Here is a 16392-nt window from a genome sequence, read left to right as displayed (position 1 = left end):
GATCACTGACCATTCTAAGTGGTCCCTGTTAATCCTTAGCAAATGTCTGCTTATATATTATCAGTATTCATGTAATTCTATACAGTGTATTATATCTACCTATGTATCTGTAACATGCAGACTTTTTGGGCAATTTTTTTAAAAAAATGGGAACAAGGGACACCTGGGTGGCTCAGTGGTTTAGTGTCTGCCTTTGGTTCAGGGCGTGATCCTGGAGACCCAGGATCAGGTCCCACATCGGGTTCCCTGCAGGGAGCCTGCTTCTCTCTCTGCCTGTGTCTCTGCCTCTCTCTGTGTCTCATGAATAAATAAATAAAATTTTTTAAAAAATTAAAAAATGGGAACAAATTATATTCTACACATTTTTTCCTGTTTTTAGTTTTTTTTTTTTTTTTTGTCTTTCTGGCTTTTCTTCTTCAAAAGTTGTTTATGGGCTCCTTCCAGATCATCTTGTGTTGCTCTACTCCATGCTTTTCAAGGGCTGTGTGGTATTGCCTGAGCCTGCCACAACTCAGCACTCCACCCTCACTGGTGGACTTCCACTTCATTTATAGCTCATTTACAGTTCTTGGCATCCTTTTATATTGGTACTTTTATTTCCAAAGGGTAGATTCCTAGGAATGGAATTGATGAGTTGAAGAGTATCCAGAATTTTAATTTTTAAAGATATCGCCAGATTGCTTTCCAAAAAAGGCTGTAATACTTCAGATTTCACCTGCCATATATTTTGGTACTTCTCCCTCCTACCTCCCCAAATGCAAGAGAACTGAGAAATACATGAAATTTACACTAAACTCATTATCAGAGACTATCCTTCTGCATATTTGGTGAAATATATACACTTGGCAGCAGATTTTTTTATTGAGGTTAAAATGACTATAGAGAAGCAGCCCATGTCACATGGAAATAATTCTTTTGGTTCAAGCCATCTTCCGGAGCCAATTTTGACATTATAGCCTTCAGAGATAATTATCACATCTGTTAGAGGCCAGGCACCTGAGCAATCAATGTGCATCCTGGCAGGAGAACAAGTTTAGGGGAATCATGGACATGATCTAGGCCTGATAATTAATCAGTTTGTTTTTAGAAAGTTGAGTCTAATCAACATGGCATCCTGCTTTCTTTGAGGGAATTGAGCGCAGGCATGCAAGCATCTTGCCTTAGTCCCTGCTTTGTCGAACAATGATTCATTTTTAGTCAAGGAAAGAAGCAGATCATACATTATTATGGGGCCCTAGGGTTTATAGCAACTCCAGGCTGCTTACTAAGATTATGGACTCTGAGTAATTCAGATTCAAAACAAAAGAGCAGCTAAGTCTAATATATATACATACACACAAAGATTTATATGCCTATGTAACACCAAACCAGAAGCAAAATCCAAACCCTGTTTGGGATAATTCCTGCCAGAGCTCATTACTTCTAGAAGCCTAAATATGGGAGGTGGGAGATCTACTCATGAGTAGAATTTTTTTACATCAGAATTTGAAAACATTAATTATATTAGTTACAGAAAGTTCAGGGTTTTTTTTTAGCTTGAGGATTTTGTTGGTCTTTATGTGGTTTCTTCTTAGGACAGCTATCACAAGGTTCGAGACTCTTGTTAAAATAAGCACTGGGACAGCAGGTCCTGGTTCCTTTCTGGAAGAAAGCTAGTGCCTCCCTTCCTCTCCTACTATGTATCGATTCTCTACAGGTCTTGCTCCCATCCATTGATCTGTACAGTTAGCACAGATTCTAGAAGGACATCACAGATGGACCTGACAGCATGGTGTGAGAAACACATCCCATTCCAAGTGTGCAAATAGGTGCAGCTAGAATAGGAAATTTGTGGTCCAGGGAAGGAATTGTGGCTGTCGAATCTCCTGAAATGTCTGGGTTAAAGGCGTTCACTGGGAGTTTGTGGGGGAAGATGGAGAGTGGCTGTTAAAACTGGAAGAAACAGGGGAGCCACTGGGCAATGTTGAGAAATTAGAAGCAATGCTGCAATTAAAGAAAAAAGAAGAGAGACAGAATAAATAAATATAGCTATCATAAAAAGTGGTAAGAAAATTGAAAGTGACTAGAAAACTAGATAAAACATAGGCCTTTGAATACTGTTCAAAATATCCAAATGTAAAAATTAAATAGTAAGGAAGACAAAATAGACTAAGTTTGATTAAGGTAAAAGAAAGCCATGATAGGCAAGAAGATATTTAAAATATAAAAATAATAACATGTTAGAAGGATGCAGTTAAGCCAAGAGATTATAAAATTTAAAAAGTTAAAATCCATGGATTTAAAAATGAAAGTAAAAATGGACAAGAGATATCAAGGCCGGGGCTTACATCTCCACACCCCCACACCTCCAGAGCTTCCAGGGTGAGACCATTTACTTCGCAGGTAAGTCCCAGGCTGCTGAAGGCCAAACACAAGGACGTGCAGCCTCCCGCCTGCCCCCAGCCCTGCTGGTCCTCCCACATGCATGTGTCCCCCTGGTTAGATGCTCTCTGCACTGTGGGACACCTGTGGTCACCGGCCCCAGCCAGCAGCCACACGCAGCCCAGCCTGGGGCGCCAACTACTAGCCTGGGGTGCTGAGCAATGTTGTCAACGTTTGAGCTGGGAGACAGGCTCCCAAGATACCAAGAGAGTGCATCATGCTTTAAAATGAAAGATCCAGACCCAACAATTGCACTGCTGGGGATGTACCCCAAAGATACAGATGCAGTGAAATGGCAGGACACCTGCACCCCAATCTTTATAGCAGCAATGTCCACAATAGCCAAACTAAGGAAGGAGTCTTGGTGTCCATGGAAAGATGAATGGATAAAGAAGCTGTGGTCTATGTATACAATGGAATATTCCTCAGCCATTAGAAACGACAAATACCCACCATTTGCTTCAATGTGGATGGAACTGGAGGGTATTATGCTGAGTGAAGTAAGTCAATCGGAGAAGGACAAACATGATATGGTCTCATTCATTTGGGGAATATAAAAAATAGTGAAAGGGAATAAAGGGGAAAGGAGATAAAATGAGTGAAAATATCAGTGAGGGTGACAAAACTCTGGGAAATGAACAAGGGGTAGTGGAAAGGGAGGTGGGCGGGAGCTTGGGGTGACTGCGTGACGGGCACTGAGGGGGGCACTTGTTGGGATGAGCACTGGGTGTTATGCTATATGTTGGCAAATCAAAATCCAGTAAAAAAATATACAAAAAAAGGAAAAAAAAGAGAATATTCAAAGTAGTTAATTAGCAATATTTGGCAACATCCTTTTCTTCCCTTACAAAATGAGAAAGAGTCCCAGATGGTAAGAGCCACCCCTCTCAGAGTTGTCATGTATGAGGTATGTTTAAGTGGCCAGCACACATCTTGGGATGTAGCTAGAGCTTGCCTGGTCACAGATCCAGAGATATCTTGGACTGTACTGGTTGACCTGGGAAATGGGCAAGAGACTGTGAATTTGAAAGAGCTGATGGCAAAATGGCTTCCGGATTATTTCCAAGAAGTATCACTGTGGCTCCCTGTCGTCATCAGAAAATCAACTTACTCTTGTTTGATTGACCAATGTCAACCCATCCTGAAATTTAAATAAACCATTTTTTAAAAATGAAATGATGGTTTTTAAACCATCCAGGGGATGGTTTAGCGGTTTAGTGCCTGCCTTCGGCCCAGGGCGTGATCCTGGGGTCCCGGGATCGAGTCCCACATCGGGCTCCCTGCATGGAGCCTGCTTATCCCTCTGCTGTGTCTCTGCCTCTGTTTCTCTCTGTGTGTCTCTCATGAATAAATAAATAAATAATCTTAAAAAAAATAAAATGAAAGATCCAATAGACAGTTGTGTTTGGGTTTTTAATTCGCCTTAACTGTTTGTGTGTTGCACTCTGAAGTTGTCTTACTCGGTTGCTGAAATCTAGTAGTGGCACTGAATGTATTCTAAGTGTGTTCTTCCGTAGTGGAACTGTGGGCTGAGCTATTACCAGAGAAGACAGTGTTGAAAAAATCCTGGGAATTCCAGGTTCCCAATCTCTGGGGGAGGTGTAACACAGATCTCGGTGAGAAAGGCAGTTGGAATTCAGTGCGGGGTGGGAAACAGAGCCTGCAATTATGCTTCTTGGCCAGTGTTTCTCACTTGCTGAACTCTGGGCACGTGTTTTACCCAACAGCATTTAACTCCTAATGCAGTGACCTAAATTTAAATGACTTCCAGTAATAAAGAGATGCTTGCCTGATTCAAATCTCGATAGAATTTAGAGAATTGACTTACAGTTTTCATTGCTTCATGGAAATGTGCCAAATCATGTCACTTCGTCTGTACATGTTGTTGTACTCAGATGGCTTTACATATGCTGTATGTGTAAAAATATTTTCTGGTCTTTTTCTTTTCTTTTTTTTTTTTTCTGGAACCACATCTATAGCCAAAATTTTAGTATTATGTGTATTGTTGTGTGAGTTTTTCAAGGGATTATTTAAAGATGCATTTGTGTCAGGATGATCCTTTTTTTTCCCCAAATTTCCAATTCCTTCTGCTTCACTTTCACTCTAGGTTGGTGGTCTTGCTTCTGATCTCATTGGAAAACTGAAGCAAATGGAAGAGAACACAAGCTCCTGCCACCATGTTGATTCCATTGGGTTGGGCTGTGCCCATAAGCTCAGCCTTCCTGCATGACTCCCAGTGACCCCAAGGTTCTCTCAGCCCCTTCACTTAGGCACCAGAGCCATGGCCCTCTTGCCCACTCAAGGACCTTTCCTAGAAGTGACCCCTGTCTTCCTCGGAGCATTCCTTGTTGTCTTCTCGCTAGAACGTTTGCATCTACCAGGCAAGCCCGCAGCTCCAGTGTCTTTTCCCTGCTGTCCCATAGCCTGTTCTTAGGCTCAGGAGCTACAGGGATCCTGTTAAAACTCCAGTCACCTTTGTGAGAAATCACCTGACAGATTCCTATCTTGGTCAGAGGAAAGGGCAAAACTTATAAAATGACCAAGGCCCAACACAGTTTTCTCTCAACACACCTCAGCCCTTTTCTGTTTATCTGCTCTGCTGCAGTTGTTTTGAGCTCTTTGCTATTCCTTGAACATGCCAAGAGTGTTCTCAGCTCTGGGCTTTTACATTTGTTTCCTTCGGCCTGAAATGTTCTTCCCCAGACATACTGCTCCCTCCTTTCCTGCAGGACTTTGCACCAATATCACTTTCTTTTTCTTTTTTAAAGATTTTATTTATTTATTCATGAGAGGCAGAGAAACAGGCAGAGAGAGAAGCAGGCTCCATGCAGGGAGCCCTATGTGGGACTCAATCCCGGGACCCCGGGATCACAACCTGAGCCAAAGGCAGATGCTCAACCACTGAGCCACCCAGGTGTCCCCACCAGTATCACTTTCTTAATGAAATCTACCTTGACTGCCTTATCTAAAATTGCATGCCTTATCCATACACCCTATCCCCCCCTCAGGGTTTATCACCTTCTAATATACTGTGTAAGCTATTTACTTTGCTATAGTCTGGTTTTCCTCCCTCAGTATGTGTTTCATGGAGGCAGGAATGTATGTATATCCACTGTTCAGTAAAAAGCCTGGCACCTAGTAGCCTCTGAGTATTTGTCATTTGAATGAATGAATAAATAAATCCATAGGAGCAGGGACCTTGTTGGCTTGCCCATTGCTCTGCCTCCAGTGACTAGTACAAGAGCTTTTCAATAATTATTTTTTGAATAGTTATTTTCAATAATTATTTGCTGGATGAATGGACAAATGAATTGAGTTGGAAACCAAACAATAAGAACTGCACAGTACCACCTCGCAGCCTGGGGCCACTCAGCCATGCCACAGCACCTCGGTGATGGCTGCGCAAATTCTCTGTTTTTACCTGCATTTGGCTTAGAAGCGTTTCTAGATGAAAACATGATTAATTATAGTCTTCAGCCTCAGCTGATCCCTCAAATAGTTCCAAATGATGAGGTGTGGCGGGTTGTGGGCTGGGGAAGGCAGTGGGGAAAAGTTGGGATTATCATCGAAAGGCCAGCAATTTTGTCCTGGCTTTTTATTTGTTGGATTAAGTTTATTAATTCATCCAAGAAATATTCATAAAATTTCGTCTATGTAAGGGCCATTACAGATACAATTCATTCATTCATCCTTTCATTCAACAATGCTGAATGTTGCCCCTGTTCTTGCAGCTACGAGTTATTTCTGCTCAGTGATCAGGGTCCAGAATCAGGAAATGGAGACATGGCCTTAGGGAATGGTGACGAGACTACTTACAACCCCCTCTTGAAGGGAAAAGACAACTGGAGGGGCTCATTCAGCTCAAGACTGGGGTCCACCAGCAGCCCTGCATGAACCCAAAGGAACAAGCAAAGCCCCAAACTGTCCTGGCTCTTAAGACTTCTTTAAGTGAGGATGTCACCTGACTCTCCTTTGATGAGAAGGGAAGGAGAGCTCGAATTCACCCGGTTGCAGTTTCTCATCCTTATTGCCAGGATCCTATCTGACCTAAAAAACTAGAAGATTGATATTGTTCTGCTACTTTAAGAATCTTTGTCTTTAGCATTTTTTTTCTGGTAGTGAGATTTATATTTACAGCCAGAAGTAGATTATAAACAAGAATCTTAAACATCCAGTAGCTCACACCTAACAAGAGTGCTTCGTACTAGATGTCCAGTGGCCATTTATTTTACTCAGTGTGTGCTTTTGCAGACCAGGGAGGGAGTCTGTCTTTTCCTTCCTGCAGGCACCATCCTTATCTTTTTCTAAATTCAGCTTTCCTTTGTTTACTAGAGACCTATCTGAAAAGATTGGCAAACATCAATCACATGATAGGATGGAGATTCTCTCTCCTTCCTGGTGTGAATGGAAGTGAGATGAGGAGACACAGGTTATTCTTTTCCAAAGTCTGAGTGTGAAAGGAAGCCAGAGATTGAGGCGAAAGCCAGAGAAGGACATTGAGTTAAGGGTGGACTTCTAAAATAGGACATAGTAACCTCACCGGTGCATGTGGCCTGAGGGGAGTCAGTAGAGAGTGTCTCCAAATAAAACTCAGTCGAGTAAATCTGAAGATCTAATTGGCTTTGTTAAATGATTCCTGAATCAGGCAGCATCCCATCTTGCAAGTAGATGCGAGGTCCGCTGAACTACACAAGAGAACAGTTTTTTTAAGGCAGAGGAAGGTATTAAAAAAAGAAGAAAAATTTATTAGCAAGGAATGCATTGTTTAGGCAAGGTCGTCCTCCTAAGGGGAATGGAAAGGTCTATCAGTAAATTTCCTAGTACCGACCAGGAAATTCTATGCTGACTGGTTAGAAGTTATATTAGGGGTGGGAGGGAATTGGTGGTGTTGAAAATGCAGTGAGGTCAGCTATTAAGTCTTGGTGTCCTGACTTAGGGCCTCTAAGTGATGCCATCTTGAACACACAGTTGGCATTTTTTTTTTCCCCCAATGGCTGTTCTTTTTTTTTTTTTTCTAAACAAGAGGAAACGATTCCAAATATATAGAAGAGAGGGAAACAATTACATGTTGAACAAAGGAATGAATTAACTGGTGGGTGGAGGGTGTTGAGGGGCTTGAAGAGAGTGGTGAAGGATGAGAGCAGCCCTTAAAGCCATGGACCAGGGACTGAGCACAGGCAGAGGAGAACATGACTGAGCGGCTGGTGGAGGCCCCCTCAGGCTCTGGCACTCGGGGATATGGATCTCCTCACTGTTTCTGAAAGTAGAAACAGTCCTTGCAAAGGCCTAAACGGGCACCAGGCATATGGAGCTTGGGATAGTAATTGTTATCACTAAATCCATAAATCACTCTGGGAGAAACTATAGATTTAAAAAAAAAAAATCATTCTGGGGATCCCTGGGTGGCGCAGCGGTTTGGCGCCTGCCTTTGGCCCAGGGCGCGATCCTGGAGACCCGGGATCGAATCCCACGTCGGGCTCCCGGTGCATGGAGCCTGCTTCTCCCTCTGCCTGTGTCTCTGCCTCTCTCTCTCTCTGTGTGTGTGACTATCATAAATAAATAAAAATTAAAAAAAATCATTCTGATATAATTTTATGTTGACATGGTACTGCCTGACTTTACTATTTATTTCATAGTTCTCTATGTACATCTGTATAATTTTTTTCCTGACATGTTTTAGAGTAAGTTGAAGATATAATGATCCTTTATCTCTACACACTTTGCTGTGTATTTCCTGAAAACAAGAACATTGCTGCCATATAACCACAGGACAATTATCAAAATTAGGGAAATCAACCCCAATCTAATACTATTATCTAACCTATAGACCTTATTCAAATTTACCTTGGTACAATTTTAAAAAGTAAATTATTATACCTGTCATCTTTGAATAGACTAGCAGAGAATCTTTTTTTTTTTTTAAACTAAGATTATATATTCTCAGGAATCAGTGCAGGGATCATAAAAAAGCATGTTTTTTTTTTTTTAAAGAAAAATAAATGAAGCTTTTGACAAGTATATATTCTATTGAGGGAAAAGTAGATTGATTTAAAATTGTTTGCAATGGTTACAGGAAAAGGTTTGGTCTATTCAAATAAGATTGCTAATGGGGTTTTCGGTAATGGCAAAAAAAAAAGATGCCTAGGTCATTGTTTTTACAGTAATTTGCCACAGAACTCAGGATGATTTTAGAAAATTACTAATGGAGGTGTAGAAATAATGACTATCACATTTCTCAGAACTTCTTGTAAGATGTGGAATTTTTATTTATAGTGTGCAAAAATGTCAAGATGTGTCGACATAGGAATACATTGCTGAGACCACTGTCCCATTCAGTAGGCAGGATTACAGTGCCAGAGGAGAAGGCAACAGAGCCTGTCTCTCCAATGCTGAGGTTATAAAACAAAAACTGCTGGACAGACAGCAGAAAGGACAGCAGGGAGACTGAGCAGTCATTTTAAACGAACCATGACTCTGCACTGCCCTCTTCTTGGACAGTTTCTCCCAAATCCTTAGAGAGTCCTGCCTAATGCTGCTCACCTAACTCCGTCCCTAACATACTCTGTTTTTTACTTCTTTTCTTATCCCCTTCTTTAAATGACAGAGGCAACACGCAAACAATTCTATTACACTGAATCTTAGGAAGCATTTGCTTTTGTAGGTCAAAATGGTAGAACAGCAACCATTTCAAATAGTCCAACCTAATAAAAGAGGTGTAACCTAATTAAAGATTCAAGCAGTAGAAAATATACAGAACAAAATGTTAAAAGCTCTCCATCCTTACTTGCTCCCATTACCCTTCCCAGAAGTAATTTCTAAACATTCTTTAAGAATAAAGACAATAGGGAAGCCTGGGTGGCTCAGCAGTTGAGCATCTGCCTTTGGCTCAGGCGTGATCCTGGGGTCCTGAAATTGAGTCCCGCTTTGGGCTCCCCATAGGGAGTCTGCTTCTCCCTCTGCCTATGTCTCTGCCTCTCTGTGTCTTTCATGTATAAATAAATAAAATCTTAAAAAAAAAAAGAATAAAAAGGGGTGGGGAGATTCCCATGGAAGGAACGAGACAGGAAAACTGTAGGGACCCTTAAAAAAAAAAATTTCCTCCCTTTGCTCTGACTTCTATTCTTGCTAGGGCCTGCACTCCTATGTCACTCTGCACCTGCCTTGTCATGCAAATAGCATATGTCCTCCTTGTAAGGGACAAAGAGATAGTGATATCTGTGGAGCCTTCCAGCACAATAGATAACATCCAAGGAGTGAGGTAATCATAAACATTCTCCAAGACCACTGACGGCAAACACCTTGACACTGAGACCCCTGACTTCAGGGAATGCATGATTTATGTAGGACACCTGGGCTCTGTCCTTGTTCTGACCAGTTTCTGGATGCCTAAGAGGACACGTGCACTAGACTGTAATCACTAATAAAAACCAAAGACAAGACTTGTGTTCTTTTCCTTTCTGAGTCTCCCATTCTGTCCATATCTTTCTCCCTATATATATCTTCAATAATCTGCTTTCACTTAAAAAAATAAATAAGATTTTGAAGCATATCCTCCAGTCTTCTTCTAAACATTTACATGATAAATATAAATATATATATATATATATATATATATATAAATGTGTAAATGGGCTCATTCTATATGCATTGCTTTACAAATTATACTTTGCATGTGAGACTTTTGCATGTCAGAAGATTTAATCTGCCTCATTCTGGTAATAGTTGCATGGGTATTCCATATGATTGTTGCATGGTTTATTTAACCATTCTCTTATTAATATGTATTTCTATTTTAAAATGTTTTGGATAGTCCTGAATTAAGATTCTAATACATATTTATCTGTACACAGATAAAATTTATGTAAAATAAATTCCTAGAAATATAATAGCTGAACCAGAGGTACATGCATTTAAAATTTCATTAAGAACTGCCCAGTTCCCTTCTAAAGAATTTACCAATTTATCTACTAACGTGCTTATTTTCCTGAATCCTTGTTTGTAGTAGGTATTATAAATCTTTTAAATTTCTTATTAATCTGATAGAAGAAATATAACATTACATTAATATGTATTTCCTTGATTACTAGTGAGGTTAGACAACTTTTGATTTTTTAAAAATATTTTATTTATTTATTCATGAGAAATACAGAGAGAGAGAGAGGCAGAGACACAGGTAGAAGGAGAAGCAGGCTCCACGCAGGAAGCCCGACGTAAGACTCGATCCCGGGTCTCCAGGATCACGCCCTGGGCTGAAGGCGGCGCTAAACCACTAGGCCACTAGGGCTGCCCAACTTTTGATTTTTTTAAAAAAGATTTTTATTTATTTATTCATGATAGACATAGAAAGAGGGAGAGAGGCAGAGACACAGGCAGAGGGAGAAGCAGGCTCCATCCTGGGAGCCCGACGTGGGACTCAATCCTGGATCTCTAGGATCACACCCTGGGCCAAAGGCAGGCGCTAAACCGCTGAGCCACCCAGGGATCCCCTTTTGATGGGTTTTGATTAGCCATTTATAGTTTTTCTACCAATTACCTTTTCACAATCTTTGATCTATATATAGATTGCGTATTAATTCTCTATTTGTTTTGTATTCTATTATTTTCTACCACTATTGTCTTTTTACTTTATTTATGGTCAATTTCATCATTAAGAAAAATTTAAGCTTTATTTATTTAATTAATCATTCTTTCCCATTTTGAATTCTGGTATTTTATAACCTAAGAAGGCCTTTTCAATTTTAAGATTACAAATCTGATTTTTTTTGCCTTTATTCTAATTTTTAAATGTGTTTTTCGCCTTTAGCTCTCTACTACATTTGCTGTGATTTTTAGTGTATAATTTGAAATAAGGGTTTAGTTTGATTTTATTTTTTCCAAATATAGATATTTATTCTAATGTCCTTTGTCCAATGAGCATATCTTCTGATTCTGATGCCATGTTTATGGAATATACTGAAGTTCTACTTATATGTGAGTCTGTTTCTGGATTTTTTATTCTGTTTTATTTATCTGTATATTTCTATATCCATATCACATTAATGTAATTACTTACTATAGCTTCAAAGTATTTCAGAGACTATCTGGGCAAGGCCTATCCACAATTTTCTTTTAATCTTGTGTATTTTCTTTATCACATGAAATTTAGCATTAAGCTTAAGAGTCACAAAATTCTTGGTGAAGAATAAGGATAAAATTCTTTATCCTGAATTGATAGATTCATTGGGAAAATGGATAATTTTTCAATTTTTGAGTTTTTCCAACTAGAAAGTTAGTGTTTATATTTAGTTTGGTCTTTTAAAAAAATCCTTCTTTCTTATTAATTCTTCATTTTGTTTTCTTTTCTTGACAAGTTTTCTCATAGCTATTTTGTAGTTTTGATTCTACTGTGAATGGGATGGTTTTGCATTATGCTTTGAAATTATTAAGGAATTAGAGATGAAGTTTTTTTTTTTTTGTATATCGATCTTATTTCTGACCTTCCTGCTAAAATTTGTTAGTTCTAATAGGATTTCAGCTGACTCTCTTTAATTTTTTAGTTAGATAATCATTGGCAAATGGGAAATTTGTCTTTTATTTTCCAGTATTTATACTTATTTCTTTTTTTGAATATTGTTACTGTTATTATTATTATTATTAGGTTTTTATTTATTTATTTGAGAGAGAGCACTTGAGCAAGGAGAGCTGCAGAGGGAAAGGGAGAAGCAGACTCTCCCTATTAAGCGTGAGTCCCCTTTTGGGACTCGATCCCAGGACCCTGGGGTCATGACTGGAGTTGAAGCCAGATGTTTAATTGACTGAGCCACTCAGGTGCCCCTTTTTTTGTAATATTATTTGACAAGCATTTCCAGGATAATGTTGAGTAGAAGTAGTACTAAAAATGCTTATTTTATGTCTGAATTTAATGGGAATGCTTCTAATGTTTCTCAGTTAAGTATGATGTTTGCTAGGTATTGGAGGAACATACTCTTCATCAAATAAAGGAAGTTTTCTTCCAGTTTCTTGTAGCTTTCTAGTTTTTTAAAAGTCACATTTTAAAAATTGCTATATCATGTACACACCCAAATATGCACAAATATTAAGAGTTTAGTTCATTGAGTTTTGACAATTTCATGGACCTATTTAACCACCACCCAAATAAGATACAGAATGTTGCCATGACCTCAGAAGATCCCCTCATCACCCTTTCTAGTCAATTCCACTCTTTCCCAGAAAGATCTGCTTTCCTACTTTGATCCCAATCAATCAATTTTACCTGCCTAAGATATCATTTAAATGGAAACACACTGTATTCTGTTGTGTCTGGTTTCTTTCACTCAATATCATGTCTGTGAGATTCTTGCACATTGTTGCTTGTGTAGGTAGCTGCTCCTTTTTATATCTGAGTAATATTCCATTGTATAAATACATCACAATTTGTTTTTCTAATTTTCTGTTGATGGATATTTGGGATTGTTTCCAGTACCTGGTTGCTACAAATAAGGTTTCCATAAACATTCTTATAAAGCACACACATGTGTATGCCTGTGTGTGTGTGTGTGTGTGTGTGTAAACATACATTTTGCTTCTCTTTGGAAAACACCTAGGAGTGAAATTACTGGTTCATAAGTAAATATGTATTTACCTTTATAAGAAACTGCCGAAGAGCTCTTCAAATAGACCATTTTGCATACCTACCAGCAACATATGAGTGTTCTAATTGTTTTTCATCCTCACCAGTATTTGGTGTAGCCAGTCTTTGATTAAGCCATTCTAGTGTGGATGAAATGTTGTCTCATTATGGTTTTAATTAGAATTTCCTTGATGACATTGACTACTTTTTCATGGGCTTATTGGCCATTCATGTATCTTCTTTCTTTAAGTGACTATTTAAATCTTCTGCCCATTTTTTCATTGGTTATCTTTTTATTGTTGATTTTTAAGGGATATTTTTATATTTTGGATACAAATATACTCTGTCTATATACTGATACCATGAATATATTTTTTTCCTCATCTGTGATTTACCTATTTATTTTTTAATGATACCTTTTAAGGAGTAGAAATTTTAAGTTTTGATGAAATCCAATTTACTAATATTTTGTTTATACATTTTTTGGCCCTTTAAAAAATATTAGCTTACTTCTAAGGTCACAAAAATATTTACCTATGTTTTTTAAAAGAAGTTTTATAGTTTGGCCTTTATAGGTATGTATATGATTCATTTCAAATTACTTTTTTTAATTAAGTATTTTTTTTTGTTTTTTTTTTTTTTTTTATGAAAGGCACACAGTGAGAGAGAGAGAGAGGCAGAGACACAGGCAGAGGGAGAAGCAGGCTCCATGCACCGGGAGCCCGACGTGGGATTCGATCCCGGGTCTCCAGGATCGCGCCCTAGGCCAAAGGCAGGCGCCAAACTGCTGCACCACCCAGGGATCCCTAATTAAGTATTTTTTTTGAAAGCAAACACCTACTCCCTTCCTCAAAGATTCTGAAATTCTGTATTTTGACTTTGACTTGAGGCTTCTTGGTGAATTAGGCCATAGTTTGAGAGCAAGTGTTCTGTTGGCCAAGGCCACAACTTTGCCATTTATTCCTCAACAGTCTCTTAAGTTCTTTGCTACACCATCAGGGCACCTGGAGCTTCGCACATACTATAACATAAGAACAGAATGATGACATAATTGACAATAATGGGAAAACAAGGAGGACTAGGTTTAAGGATATTTAAAATATTTCATTGTTGGATAAATACTCATGACAACATGTCCTCTTTGGCAGGAAATTAAATCAGCCTAGAGAGGTACAAACTTCAAGGACAAATTTAGTAAGAAAACAAACACTGAGTATAAGCTGGGCAGTTCACTCACTTTACAAATTAATAAACACATTCATTGAATCATTGAATTAATATCAATTATATGTCTATGTTCTCTTAACAAATGTTGACTACATGTCTACTGTTGTCTACTATGTGAAACTCTGTAAAAATATGCTCTTCCTTTTTCTCTATTTCTGATTCTAGATTTCCAATCATAAGATGAGATTGACATTTGTGTCCTAGAATTAGGTAGCTTTTGGCAGGGCTCATAAGACATGATCTGGGTTAGAATCCAAGACAAAGAGCCACCTGGGACAAGGATATAAAATCCAGGACAGTTCAGGCCAATAGGAGACACTAGATATCTTATAAACAAATGACATTTTAAAAAGATGGAGAATTTAATTTCAAAGCAAGAATGATATTCAAGCATTACTGGTCTCCCCCTCTTTTTCTTCTGGATATCTTTAGGAGACAAGTATTCTTTGTAGAATATTGTTTGGTTTATCAGAACTAAAATTTTGATGTGGTAAATAAAAGAGAGGGAATATTTATGTCATTATAATATTCACTGTCTTTTCTGACTTTTTAAAAAGAGCAGTTTTGGGTGCATAGAAAAATTGAGTGGAGAGTACAGAAATTTCCCATAAACCCTCTGAACCCACACATTATCAATATCCCCCACCAGAATGGTACATTTGCTATAATTGATGAACCTATATTGACACATCATTATCACCCAAAGTCCATAGTTTATATTAGGACTCACTCTTGGGGTTGAGCATTCTATGAGTTTGGACAAATATGTGACATATTATCCACTCTTACAGTATCACACAAAGTCTTTTCACTGGCCCGTAAATCCTCTGTTCTCTGTTCTCTCATCCCTTTCCTCTCTCCCCCCAACTCCTGTCAAGCACTGATCTTTCTACTGTTCCAACAGTTTTGTGTTTGGGAGAATGTCATATAGTTGGAATTATACATTAGGTTGCCTTTTCAGATTAGCTTCTTTCACTTAATAATATGCATTTACGATTCCATCATGTCTTTTCATGAATTCATAGCTCATTTCCTTTTAGATCTGAATAATATTTTTTGGTCTGCATGTACTACATTTTGTTGATCCATTCACAGACTTAAAAACATCTTGGTTGCCTTCAAATCTTAGCAATTATGAATAAAGCTGCTATATTCTCTTTGTAAAGTAATAAATGTGGATTATGTGTATAAACCTCTGGATATGGTTCTTTTCTCTCCTTAGTCATAACCATATATTTGATGACCTCATCTAGTTCCCCAGCTTAAATACCACTTGCAAGTTGACTGTTCGCAAATTTTTAACTCATCCCAACCCTCTCTCTCTCCTGGGTTACAGACTCAGCTTTTCAAAGGCTTACTTGCTATCACACTTGGATGTCCAGTAGGCATATCAAGTAAACATGTTCAAAACTGAATTCCTGATCTTTTCTTCCTCCCCCAGCCTCAAATCTGCTCTACTGATAGCCTTGTCTGAATCTGTCCAGCTGATGTTAACTCTATCTTTCCAGTTGCTCAGACCCCAAACACTTGAATTCTTGAATACCTGTCTTTCACTCACATCCTTATTTAACCCATCTAGAAATCATGCAGAATATTCAAAGTTGTATACCTCCATATGCAGCTCTACCATCTGTTCCTACTCACTCCACCAGAGCTATCATCTGCTTTAAACTACCACCATGTCTCACCTAGACTACTGGTCTCAGCACTGAGTCTTCTTTCACTTTTATTATTATTATTTTAGTTTGAAATGATCACAAAGGGGATCCCTGGGTGGCGCAGTGGTTTGGCACCTGCCTTTGGCCCAGGGCGTGATCCTGGAGACCCGGGATCGAATCCCACATCGGGCTCCCTGCATGGAGCCTGCTTCTCCCTCTGCCTATGTCTCTGCCTCTCTCTCTCTCTCTCTGTGACTATCATGAATAAATAAATAAAATCTTTAAAAAAAAAAAAGAAATGATCACAAAGTTACAGAAAAGATGCAAGTTCTGTACAAAGAACTTATTTTTCCTGAACCATTTGAGCATAAATTACTGACCTGATGCCTCACCACCTCCCTGCCCCAATACCTTGTATATTTCCTACCAGCAAGGATATTATCCTAAATAACAACAATGCACCACAAAAATCAGGAA

General features: G+C 38.7%; 1 protein-coding gene across 13 annotated transcripts in view; it reads right to left on the bottom strand.

Annotated features, from left to right (window-relative positions):
- ZC3H12C (zinc finger CCCH-type containing 12C) overlaps nucleotides 1–16392 on the bottom strand; it is a 176481-nt gene that overhangs the window by 103639 nt on the left and 56450 nt on the right. For 2 of the 13 annotated variants that reach the window (XM_077893382.1, XM_077893385.1), the window contains exon 5: nucleotides 6962–7106. The exons of the other annotated variants lie outside the window; for them this stretch is intronic. The gene's annotated coding sequence lies outside the window, so the exon portion shown is untranslated. The remainder of the gene's footprint in view (nucleotides 1–6961; nucleotides 7107–16392) is intronic. 13 annotated transcript variants of the gene reach the window in all.

The sequence above is a fragment of the Canis aureus genome, chromosome 3 (genome assembly GCF_053574225.1).
Source record: "Canis aureus isolate CA01 chromosome 3, VMU_Caureus_v.1.0, whole genome shotgun sequence".
Lineage (NCBI taxonomy): Eukaryota > Metazoa > Chordata > Mammalia > Carnivora > Canidae > Canis > Canis aureus.
The sequence above is the reverse complement of the archived record's forward strand: the minus strand, read 5'-3'. Positions and strand labels throughout refer to the sequence as shown.